Genomic DNA, 12,302 nt, shown 5'->3' on the forward strand with positions numbered 1-12,302 from the left:
CAAATTGCACATTTAAACTATGTAAATTTATTGTACATCAATTATCCTCCATTAAACTGCTAAAAATGAAAACACTCAATTTACATAGTAACTATACAAAATAAATGCCCCAAATCTTTATTTTTTATTACTATTATTTTTTAATGTATTTGGTTGTTACAGAGTTTCACTATGCAGCTTGGACTCATAGTGATCCTCCTGCTCTCAGCCTCCTCAGTGCTGGGATTACAGGTGTGCGCCACTACACCGGAACTCTGTGGCCTGCTCAGCCTGCCCTGAGGGCAGGGCTGGCATGGCAGTCCCAAGCTTGCCTAAACTTCCTAAACAGGGGCTTTAGTTGGTTGAACTATTCCCCTGAAATGCCCCAAATCTTTGTGAACTACTAAAATCATTTCGGCAGCTGTGATTAACCATGTTTAGTCTGCTAGGGCTGCCATCTCAACATCCTACGATCTTGTTGCTTTACATAATGGAAATGTATTTTCTCTCCATTCTGGAGGCTGGGACCTCAAGACCAAGGTCTCAGCAGCTGTGCTCTCTTCTATTTTATTTATTATATTTTGAGATTTTTATTTTAGACAAGGTCTCCCTATGCAGGGAGTTGAACTCACTGTGTGACTTAGACTGGCCTTGAACTCACTATGTGACTTAGGCTGGCCTTGAATTTACAGTGTTTCTAACTGTGCTGGGATTACGGACATGTGCTACTACATCTGTGTTCTCTCTTCTAAGGCCCAACTGTCTGGCCCCTTTCTCTGTGAGTTCCCATAGTCTTTTCTTAGTGTTAATCTCTTCTTTAGGATCATAAACCACATTGAATTAGTACCCACCCTTGGGATGTCACTCTCGCTTAAATATCCCTTTAGGAGGCCAGGGAGATGGCTCAGTAGAATAAGTGCTTCCCTGGCAAGCACAAGGGCCTGAGTTCAATCCCCGGTTCTGGGAAAAAAAAAAAAAAAAAAGCCCTTTAAATGCCCTAAATGTAAGCCTATTTTGAGGTCCTGTGGGTTTGGAATAACTAACAGAAGAAATCAGGAAAACATTAAGTCACTATGAGGGCATCACATTAATAACTATTGATGTCAAGATTGACCAGAGGACACAATGATTAGTGGGCAATAGTTTGGGGAGGAAATCAGACATTTACATGATCCTAGCATCTCCCTCAAAATATTCATTAATTTCAAAAGGAAAAATAGTGATTTTACAGTGGAGAAGCCCAGTTCCATAGTAACTGAGGTAAATGTCACCGGTAACAAGAATTAACAGCCTAAAAAAAAAACCAACTATTAACATCACAAATCCCTTAGTGCAATACCCTGGGAAGGGCATGTTATTTATGGGGTATCCTTATTAAAGATTCCTCAGAAAACACCAGCTAAGCCAAAATAGAGGGGCATTCCACAGAATAAAGGACAGATATTTTTCAACAGTGACTAAACCAGGAACAAGAAGGAAAAAAACAAGGAACTGTCATGGATTGAGAGAGACTAAACTAAATGCCTGATGTTGTCAGGATCAGACCCTGGGGCAGTCAAAAACATCAGTGTGGGGACGCAGCTCAGTGGTACAGTGCTGGCCTAGTCTGTGTAAGGCCCTGGGTTCCATTCCTAACACCACAAAGACAGGCATTAATGGAAAAACTGATAAATTTCAAATAGACCTATAGTTTTGTTAAGAATATTGTACCAAAGTTCACTTACTGCTTTTGATCATTATACTATGATTATATAAAATGTAAACATCAGGGGAAGCTGAAAGAGATTTACAAAAATCTTGTGTAGCATTTTAAAACTCCGTGTGAGGGTGTGTACATGTGTATGTGCATGGGTGTGTGAGTGTGTACTATAAAGTGTACACAGGGGATGTATCCATGGCTCAGAGCTAACATTTACAAGCCTGGCTTCCGAGTTGCCAAAATCTTGAAGCAAGATTTTGAGAGAGAGAGACAGACAGACAGAAAGACAGACAGAGGATAAGCCATGATTATTGAGCTACATCCCCAATCTCCCACCTCTACCCTTCTGCCCTCTTTTTTTTTAGACAAGATCTACCTAAATTGACCAGGCTGGTCTTGGAAAAAAAAAAAAAAAAATTATATCACACTTTATAGTACCATAAGTTGTCCTTTCTCATACTACACAAGCACCACAGCCAACCTCTAAGGTTCACTCTGTAGATGTGGGCCTCACACGTGTGCACCGCCCCAGTGCTCGTCTAAGGGCAGCGGTGCGTAGGTTCCTATGTTGGCTGCCAGCGCATTCCTCTTCAGCAACAGCCAGTGGGCTTGGCGAAAATCCCAAAGCCTTGGGCTTTGCCTCAGGAGAACAAGGAAGAGGGAAAGGGAGCAGGGAGTCCCGGGGTGGACCCTGCTTTCCTGCGCTCTCCTGTTTCTGGCTCCACTCTGTAGAGCAGGAACTTTAAAGAAGTCGCTCTGATTGTCTCTCAGAGGCTACCGAATAGCATGGTTTACATTGCAACTACAGCATCTGTTTATGCCCTTGGAATTTTAAAAACGCGCCGGTGTTTACAATCCGAGCTTACGTGTCACGTTTGTGTGGAAATAAGTAGCTGCCCAGCGTTAGCAAGACTCTTCATGTCCAGAGACTCCCCCGCGCAGAAGCACAGTAAGCCCTGCAAGGCTGTTCTTAAGCTCACTGTTTGTCATTCCAGTTGCCTGGGCAGGGTTTGAGCTTGCAGCTCTCAGATCTGCTTCTACCAAATAAGAGTGCTGCGAACCTGTTCTGCTCCTCCTCTTCACTGGTGCATGCGTCTCAGGCATATTTCCCCCAATACATCAGTCTTTTCTGTAGTAAAAATTCCATCGTAAGAGATAATATCTGCCAGGATTGTATGAATCTCATTAGCAGCTTCATATCCACCAAACAACTGCACTTTGAAGTCAGGAAAATCCAAAGGCACCACATACAGGGGACGTATCCATGGCTCAGAGCAAACATTTACTAGCCTGGCTTCCGAGTTGCCAAAATCTTCAAGCAAACACCTGCCCCGTGTTCTCCTGAGCTAGCTCACTCCTTGCTGCCCTCCCAGCCAGGGCCTCTGACAACCTTCTAGTTCTGCCCATTGCTTTTCCTAGCTCTAGCTGATTACAGTTGACTTCAGAGGTAAACAGCTTTTCCTTATGACGCTTAGCCTCTGTCCTTTGGGAACTTTCTAATGCTGAATGACTCCATCCCTAAATAAAGGCAGTGTCTTGGTTACTTTTCTCTCACTGGGACAAAATACCCAAAATCTAAAATTAAGAAAGGAAAGTGATTCAGCTCACAGTATGTGAAGGTTTCGGTCCATAAGCAGCTGGCCCCAAGGCAGGGTGGCACATGGCACAGGAGGAATAGTTCAAGGCGGTGGCAGAAGACAGCAAAAGCAACAAGAGCAAAAGGTGGGGAAAGCCAGCCTCTTTCCCTCCCTTATATTGTAAGCAGGCCACCACCCTAGAACAGGTATAGCACTCATACTATGTTGGCGCCTCCTTCTTGCACAGGATGAGGACACAACAGCCAGTGGGCTTGGCGAAAATCCCAAAGCCTTGGGAGGAAGGTGGGCAGAACTTTCTGGAAGAGTACAGCTATTGGAGTGCTCAAGGAAAGGCCTCCAGTTATCTGGAGAATGTGAGCAAAACATCTACTTAGCTATCTCCCAAGAGAAAATCAAACACTTTTATTTGATTACTGAGATGATCACTTCATCCTCAGAACAACTCTATTATGCAGGGATTATCAGGCCATATTCCAAGTAAGGAAACAGGCACAAGGAGGTGAAATGACTTGTCCAGGGTGACACAGCTGATGAGGGCCACCATGGATTGAAACTCAGGCATCTGTGCAACCCGCAAACACCAAGCTGTATTTCAGGTAACTGCCCCAGCCTTGGGTTAACGCTGGCTGGGGAGAAATGAGTGTGCTTCTGAGATCAAAGCCACCTTTTCCTTCACGGCACACCCTCTTCCAGGGCTGGCACTTGACACTGGGAGCCCTGGCTCTGCTTAGAGCACTCACACAGCTGGGTCCCTCAAAAGTCACTCTGATTGCTGCCTATCCACTTTAAGAATCAACAGTATGGTCGAGGGCATGGTAGTACCTGCCTGTAATCCCAGCACAAAGGAGGAGGCTGAGGGAAGCCGATCGCTGTGAGTACAAGGCCACACTGGGTTCCACAGCAACTTCAAGGCCAGCTTGCATTATATAGTGACGCCCTGTCTCAAAAAAATAAAATTAAAAAAAAAATCAACACAACTACTTGCAGATCCCTTTATAGGGTAGGTTCACGCAACGCTTCTCAACCAGGAGCAGTTTTGCACACACCCCTCCCCTGGGTATTCGGCCACACCCAAAGGCTTCTTCCTTCTCATCAGGGGTCTGAACACATGCCAGGCAAGTAAGTGTTCCATCACTGAACACCTCTCCAGCCCTGAAGATATTTTGATCATCCCATAGGGAAGGAGGATGGAGGCAGACAGCTGAGTAGCAGCCAGGGGTGCTGCTACACAGCCTACAAAATATGCAAAGTGCTGGGACTGGTGGCAAAGGCCTGTAATCCCAGGCGGGAGGATCGCCATGAGTTCAAGCCCAGCCTGAATTACCCAGTGAGACACTGTCTCAAAAGAACTTTTAAAAAAAGCAGATCCCTCAACCCTGTAGTCCAGCTCAGCCCCAAACACTGGCTATAGGGAAACTGAAAAGCACTGAACTAAGAAAATCAATCCAGCTTGTCAGCCCTTGCCCACAGCTGGCTGGGGACAGAGCTCTGAGAGACAGCAGTCAGGAAATGCTAGCTGATGAGCTATCTCTTCTAGGAGGAGAGATGTTGCTGCTTGCACTTGGGCTTTTTCCATCCAGCTAATTATCGCGCTTGCAGATTGTCTGGGCTGACAGCCTCCTTCCTCCTCCCTCCCCCCTCCCCCCAGGACTGCTCATAAGACTTTCCACAATCAAAACACTTTGCTCAGAAGCTGGGCAAGGGATTCTGTAAGGTGAGTCTTTCTGCTGTGCGGGTACAGAAAGGCAAGGGCAAGTGTCTTATTTAACAGCCATCAACAGGCCTGCATGCATATGCAAGCATAAACAGGGGTCTTGAAAGGGGCCAGGGGATGCTGGCAGATAAGGCCAGGAAGGCCCACTGCCACTGGATGGGGGAAGAGCAGGACTATAAAACTTCTCTGGGAATCCTGCCTTCCCGGCTCCACTCCCTGATTATTTTAGCAGGCAATGAGATCATGCCCTGCAAGCAGGGAGCAAGTAAAGAAAGGAAGCTATAACTGGATACTGCTGCAAACAAAGTCAGCCCCACTTTCAACACTAAAACAAGACGCGTGTTGTACCCGCCTTGCTAGAAGCCAGAGCTCAGAGTTGGGCCAGAAAGGCACCAGTCCAGCTGGGGGAGTCAGATGCACCTGCTTTGAGTTCCAGCTTTGAACTGCTCTTGCCTTGTGCTGGCAGGAAACGCCACCAGGAGCCTTCCTGGGGTGGAATCTTGCAATTCCAGCAGAGGATTTTAGGGAGAACTGGACAAGTTATTCCATAGAAGATGCTCAGATAAACATGCCTCAAACATTTTGAATTTTCTAGACCCCAGGGAAGACTTTTTCTTTTTATGGTCCAACCTAAGACATCGTGGACACTGCACTCTACTGCTCAGCTACACTACCAGCCCTTGAAAATGTGTCTGAAGCACACTTCTTACAAAGCAGATTCACATGGGCTAATGAAAATCAAACTTCCTGCCTCCGTGCCAGCCTGCTGTGAAGCCAGAGCACAGCCCCCACGCCACCTGCATCAACCTCACGCAATCCTTTGCCCTTACTAGAAATTTTGCCATGGCCAGAGAGTTAATCGCTTAGGCTTGCTGCCTCTGTACTCCGACATCCCTTTGGTCCTATCTGCCCCTCCTTTTAGGTGGCTTTGGAGTGGCCCTGGGCATTTTAGGGATGTGGCCGAGGAGTCTGGTAGTTACAGCTACCAACAGTAGGAGTTGGTTACGGTAAATTGGTGTAGTCAGTGGTGTAATTAAGCTACTGCCGGCAGCTCTGGAGCAGGAACAGTTTCCAGAACTAATCCCACTGTCCACAGAGCCAACTTAAACAGTGCAAAGCTGTGAAGGCTTTGTTCCAGGCACGGTAACACCTCATGAGCCCTCCTGCAGCACTACACACCAGGGGTACTGTGAGTCTCGGAGCAGAAGTGAGCAATATGCACAGCTCCCCACCAGTCAGGCAGCATTTTCATTCCTCAGACTTGTACAGTTATAGCCAGGCCCGGAGTCATGGGCCTACAAGCTCAATACTCTGGGAGGCTGAGGCAAGAGGATCGAAAGTTTCAGCCAAGCCTGGGAACTTAGCGATTTAGCAAAAACCTGTCTTGAAATTTAAAAAAAAAAAAAGGGCTGGGGATGTAGCTCAGTCTGAAGCCCCTCAGTTCAATCCCCAGCACCAAAACAAAACACCACCTTGTATGCAGACACACTTAAAATTACTACCACCCAAGGTGAACAGTCTCTCCTAGGAGAAGTCACAAAGAATCCACAGAGCCTGGGAGGCAGCTCAATAGAAGAGCACTTTTTTAGCCCTGTCAGACTCTAGGTTCCTGTCCCACCACAGCCAAAACAAATACCGGCCAAAATGCAGGCTAAGAAGCACTTTTAGCCAGGAATGTTGGCCTATGCCTGTGACCCGACCACCCAGGGGGCGGAGGCAGAATGACTGCCCAGCGTTTGAGTCCAGCCTGCGCAACATAGTGAGTTCAAGGCCAGCCTAAAGTAAAGAGCAAGACCCTGTCTCAAAATAAAATAAAATAAAATAAACTTGATCTTCACAGCTTTTGACAGCACAAAGTAACAATATTCCAGTTAGGGAAGTGAGAGAACCTCTCTCTGAATTCAAGGATTTGAACAAGAAAATCTTTGGGAGGCAGGGACCTTGGGTTTCCCGGTACTACCGCAAGCAGATTTAAAGGACGGGCCTACTGCACGCTTTTTCGTTTAAATGCAAATGCCTTGCAAGTGCAGCCTCCCTCCTCAGGCGCCCCGCCTGCAGAACACCCGGGCCCACAGGCGTTAGCTTCCTACAGAAGGAGACTCGGTTGCCCACTACCGCAGACCAGAGGAGCGACGCTGCCAGCCGGCGCTACCCTCGCTAGGTCCCCACCCCCGGGCTCCGGGTCCCGCAAGCTGGGCCTGAGATCCAGCCTCGCGGAGGGCGGCTGCGCGCCGCAGCTTGCGGCGTTCCGGAAGCACAGCAAAAGGAGCCAGAGTTGGGAGTTCCTTTCCATTCCCTGCAAAGCACCTCGCAGGAGACACCGCGCCCATTGCAGTCCTGGCTGCTTTGGAAAAGCAAGTTTCCGCGTCTGGAGCCAGGGTTTTCTCCCCGGGAGTGAGCAATAGTTAATGATTGCCAGCCGCTCTCTCAGTCTGGACGCCATGTGACCGGAACACGTGACCTGGAGCCGGCTGGGGTTGTTACTTGTGTTTGAATAAGAAGATCAAGCTTATTATTGCAAGGAAAGCCTGCGGATGTCCCCTGTGCAACGTGATCCGGGCGGTTACACAACGCGGGGGAAGTCGCCGAGCCTCTGCGCCTAGCAGCAGCTCCACGCTGCTTCCTAAGGGACCTACGAGGAAAATGGTTTTCTATTTTCCAGAAGGAAAGTCCGTGTTCCCCTGTATGATGAGCCCAAGGTAGGATCGGGCCCGATTTGTCCAACGAAAAGGTAGAGCTAAGTGTGAGACACACAAATGAAGAAAACTGTGGATCTGAGATCATTTTCAAATAAAAATTTAGGATTGGTTTTACCTTTGACCATTTCTCCTCTCTCCCCAGAAAGTCTTCAAAACATGCTCTTTATTACTTATTTTTTTAAAGGTACACTAAAAATAACATTTGAGAGGGTTAAGTAGCATGCTATTCTAATTTCTCCCCTTAGATTTCTAGATTAGTCATAGTTGGATTTTTCTTTTCAGTGTACCTTGTAAAGGAAACAGATCAGTGTCTCTGTTGCTCTCTGCCTCTCTTGGTTTTTTGTTTTGTTTTGTTTTGGTTTTTTTTGGTTTTTGTTTTTGTTTTGGTGGTTGGTTTTGGTTTTTCTGACACAGTCCCACTACTCGCCCCCACTGGCCTTAAGGTTCCGATCCCCGACTCAGTCTCCCAAGTGCTAGGGTTACAGGCATAAGCCACCACCCAAGAGGTCAGTGTCTGCGAGTCGCTTTGCAGACAAGGGTGCAGGCAACAGGTTTCCCTGAAAGGGCTTCTCCCACCACCACCAAGAATGATTCTCTTTATTGTGCACATTTTAATATTGCTCCTCCCCAGTGCTGCCAAAAGCCTGTGATGCTTTGCTTTCTCCTGCCTCTAAGGGTAGACTAAGGTGGTGACTCATGAAAGCTTGAGATATTTCACTTTCTCCTGCCTCCACGGGCTTTGGCAGTGACTCAAGTACCAGAGAAAGACAAGACTGAGGGAGAAACAATAACACTGGTTATCTCTAGCCCAAGGCTGAGGCAGGACAGAAGCCTTACCTGCCTGAGCAACCCTGGGGCTTTCTCAGAAACAGCTGCTTTCCTAGGGAGCCTTCAGTACCAGTCCCCCCAAAGAGCAGTCAAGCCAGATCTCCAGCACTGGCCAAGGAAATCAGGTGCAGGTTTACTCATTCTGCCCACAACACTGAGCGAGTGTCCACTTGCTGGGTGCTATAGGAGGTGCCTGGGTGGTGGGGTGATAAGGCCAGGCAGCCAGAGCCCTGCCCTCGCGCCCTCTAGGAGAGGCCCAGCCCAGCGTCAGCAGGCACACAGGAAGCCTTGCGCAGGAAACCCTACCTCTTTATTGCCCTTAGTGCATAGACCAACGACCTCTTTCCAGGCCAAAAGAACTAAGCCAGCTTGCAGCTGATGTGTGGGAAGGAGTAGTATCTTCACTGGCAGATGCAAATGTGACATTGTATCTTAGAGGCCCCTACCTCAGCACTGAGGGGGTTCTTTTCCCCAGCCTGCTGCTCCCCATGACTGACCCTGTGTGGACAAGCACCCTCATACAGAGGTCATCCTGCTGCCAGCAGATACTCTACCATTACTGTAGAGCAGTCTCTTGGGAATTGTGCTCAATACGTCTCAGAGTCCAGCAGAGTGACAACACCTTCCCTCTCTCTCTCCAGATAGCCTTTGAGAATGCCTGAAAAACCAGCCTTCTCAAAACGCAAGAGGCCGAGAGGCCGTTGGCAGCCTTCCAGAGACAGGACGCCCCCTGCATTCCCAGGTGGCTGTGGAACACTACGGGGCCTACTGAGGATCTGTGAAAGAACCAGGGAGTGAAAGCGTGTTCTGAGGTTGGCAGAGCTTCCGGCACCCTGAGCAAGAGTTGGCCAGGGTAAGAGAGGGGAAGAAAGAAGGAAGGGACCCTGCTGCCATCCTCTTAGTGAAATCTGACTGGATATTGACAGATGTTCAGAAACCATAGACCTATGTGTGTGCCACCAAAGACCAAGGAGGACGGAGAGGGTCAACAGGGTCAGAAGCACAGGTGAACTGCGTCTGCCCACTGAGGAAGGGCCTTCATCCAAGCAGCACTCACTCAGGAAGGTCTTTGATGCCCAAACTGATAAGCAGGAGAGATATCAGACCTTAGACACCCCAATACAGCCACAGCCACAGGAAGTACAGTTCATGCCAGTGGGGGGAGCAGCACAGGCTCTAGCCTCAAGAGCTCAGAATGAGGGTACTTTTTTTTTTTTTTATGCCAGAGATCGAACTCAGGACCTTGTGCTTGCCAGATAGGCACTTAAACCACTGAACTATTTGAACCAGTTTATCCCCTCAGCCAGTCCCTAGAACACTTCTCATTGTCCTTTATTTCCTGAGAAGTATGTTACCTGCCATTCACACAGTGGATAAGGAACTTAAGGCCAGAATTCAGTAACATTTTAGAAGTGCTAGGGAAACCTAAAAAAAAAAACCTCATATGTCCTCCAAGCTCACCCCTACCAGAGACTCACATTATCAGGAATGTCAGAAGTACCTCGCCATGAAGACACACGCTTGTAATCCCAGCACTCTGGGGGGCCGAGGCAGGAAGACCACAAGTTTCAACCCAACCTGGGCCACTCAGCAATTTAGCAAGACTCTGTCTCAGACTTTTTTTTTTTTTTTTAAAGGGGAAGGGACCTGAGGATGTAGTTCAATGTGAAGGCCCTGGATTCAGTTGCCAGTGCTGAATAAAAAGGTCTGGCTACTACAGAAGCCATGGAAATCAGTATGGAAGGAAGTTCTCTTGCCAGGTTGTGGGAGCTCCTGCTAGAGATTCTTTCTAGGTTCTTCTTATCCTGAACAAAGAATTGGACAAAGCAAGTGCAAAAGGTAGCTAACAAGGTTTTTCATTTAGTATAGGCAGGAAAAGAAACATGCCCTGTAGGGTGAGCATGGGCCACTTAAAAGTAGGAAAGAAAGTGCACTGAGCAGGTGGAAGCAGACCATTGCGACAGCAGAAGAGTGGCCACTGGAAAGCGGATGCTGTATCCCCACGGGGTGTGCAGGGGTGATCAAAATATGTGGTGGGTGGGTTTTTGGGTTTTTTTGTTTTTTTTTTTTTTTAAGCTGTGGCAGGTTTTATTAGTGAAAAATTCTGCTTGCTTTATTTTTCAGCGGTCTGCTCTGGCATGCCTCTAATGATATCAGAATCACCTGCATCAGTGATTGCCAGTGTGCATACTGTAGTATTTTCCACATGCTGGGCCCAGTTCGATATTATTGCCGCTGTAGTGGTGGACACCAATTTTGGCCAACATGGCCTAGTACTCTAGTTCAGATTTCCTCAAGGCTGGGCCATTGTTGGCCAGGATGACCAATTTCACTTTGCCCTGTCTGATCATCTTCAGCGTCTGCTTATACCCCAGCACATATTTTCCACTTTTCATAACAAGTTGGAGTCTAGAGTTGATAGACTCGAGATTTTTTCGTCTTCTTTGTGGCCACCATCTTCCTGCCTTAGGTGTGGATGGCCCTCAACCACCAGCGCCGCCAAGATGTCCGGGGAGCGAGAAAAGCAATAAAATTTAGATAATGTATTGTATAGCCATTCCATTTTTTTTTTTTTTTCGGAACCAGGGATTGAACTCAGGGTGGGTGTTTATTAAATAAAAGTAATTATTACTCTAAAAGATACATTGCCAGGCTGGGGAGATGGCTCAGTGGAATAAGCGCTTCCCTGGCAAGTGCAAGGGCCTGAGTTCAATCCCCGGTTCTGGGAAAAAAAAAAAATGACATATTGTCAATAATCACCCTCAAAATATCCCCGACACCAGGCTCCGACAACACATCCCATCGTTCTTGCCGCTGTCTGAGCAGTTCTGGAATCCGCTTTTCTGAGCATCTTTAGGGGATATGATAGAAAATGCAGTGCCGGCACCATCCAACAGAAAGGCAGGCTTGAGGGCCAGAGAGATAGCTCAGCAGACTAAGAGCCTGCTTAGGCAAGTGGAAGGGCTGGGGTTCGATTCCCGGCACCACATGTTCACTGGCCTCACCCCCAGGTGTGCTGAGCAGGCGACCAAGTCCAGGTATGGTAGTGCACGCCTGTAGTTCCAGCACTGGGGAGGCTGAAAACAAAAGTATCACTACGAGTTCGAGCTTCGTAATGAGACCCTACACAATAAATAAATAGAAAGGCAGGCTTGTACAAACACAGCCGTGTGTTGTCACCCACCTTCCTCCTGGGAGCTGGCAACTCCTGCCTCTTCCTCAAAGTCAAAATGACCAGGAAAAGTTTCAAATCCATTTAGGACATTGAGGCAGCCATGACAGTGCCACTTTTGTGATACTCACAAAAGACAATTTCTAGAACTTTTGTAGAAAGTTGCAAGGATGGAGTGAGACGACCCAGGCGGCAGGATCCTGAACAGACCCAGAGCGCAGGCCCCGCGAGTGAATGAGACGACCCAGGCCGCGGGATCCTCATTTGACCCAGGCTGTAGGCCCAGCACAGAACCCTTCAGCAGAACTCCCTGCAAAGAGGCTAGAGGCAAGACCCACCCAGCTCATTCAGAAGCAGAATATCTTGCCAGAGTGACACTTAAAGGGTTCAACTCTAACACCTGCAGCAGAAAGAAGTGGAGCACAGCAGCCAGATCCAAACAACACCCACCTGGAGTAATCAGAACTTCATAGATCCAGACCTGGTGCTAAGGTAATATAACTCTATCTAAGCTCTACACCAAAGGTCAGAAGACAGGTATACAAAATGACAAAGAGAAGGAACAAAATGCAGTCTCAGGCCCCGAGTCTATCCAGTACAAATGCAGAAGACA

Source organism: Octodon degus, unplaced genomic scaffold (assembly GCF_000260255.1).
Source record: "Octodon degus isolate 3935 unplaced genomic scaffold, OctDeg1.0 scaffold00038, whole genome shotgun sequence".
Classification (NCBI taxonomy): Eukaryota; Metazoa; Chordata; class Mammalia; order Rodentia; family Octodontidae; genus Octodon; species Octodon degus.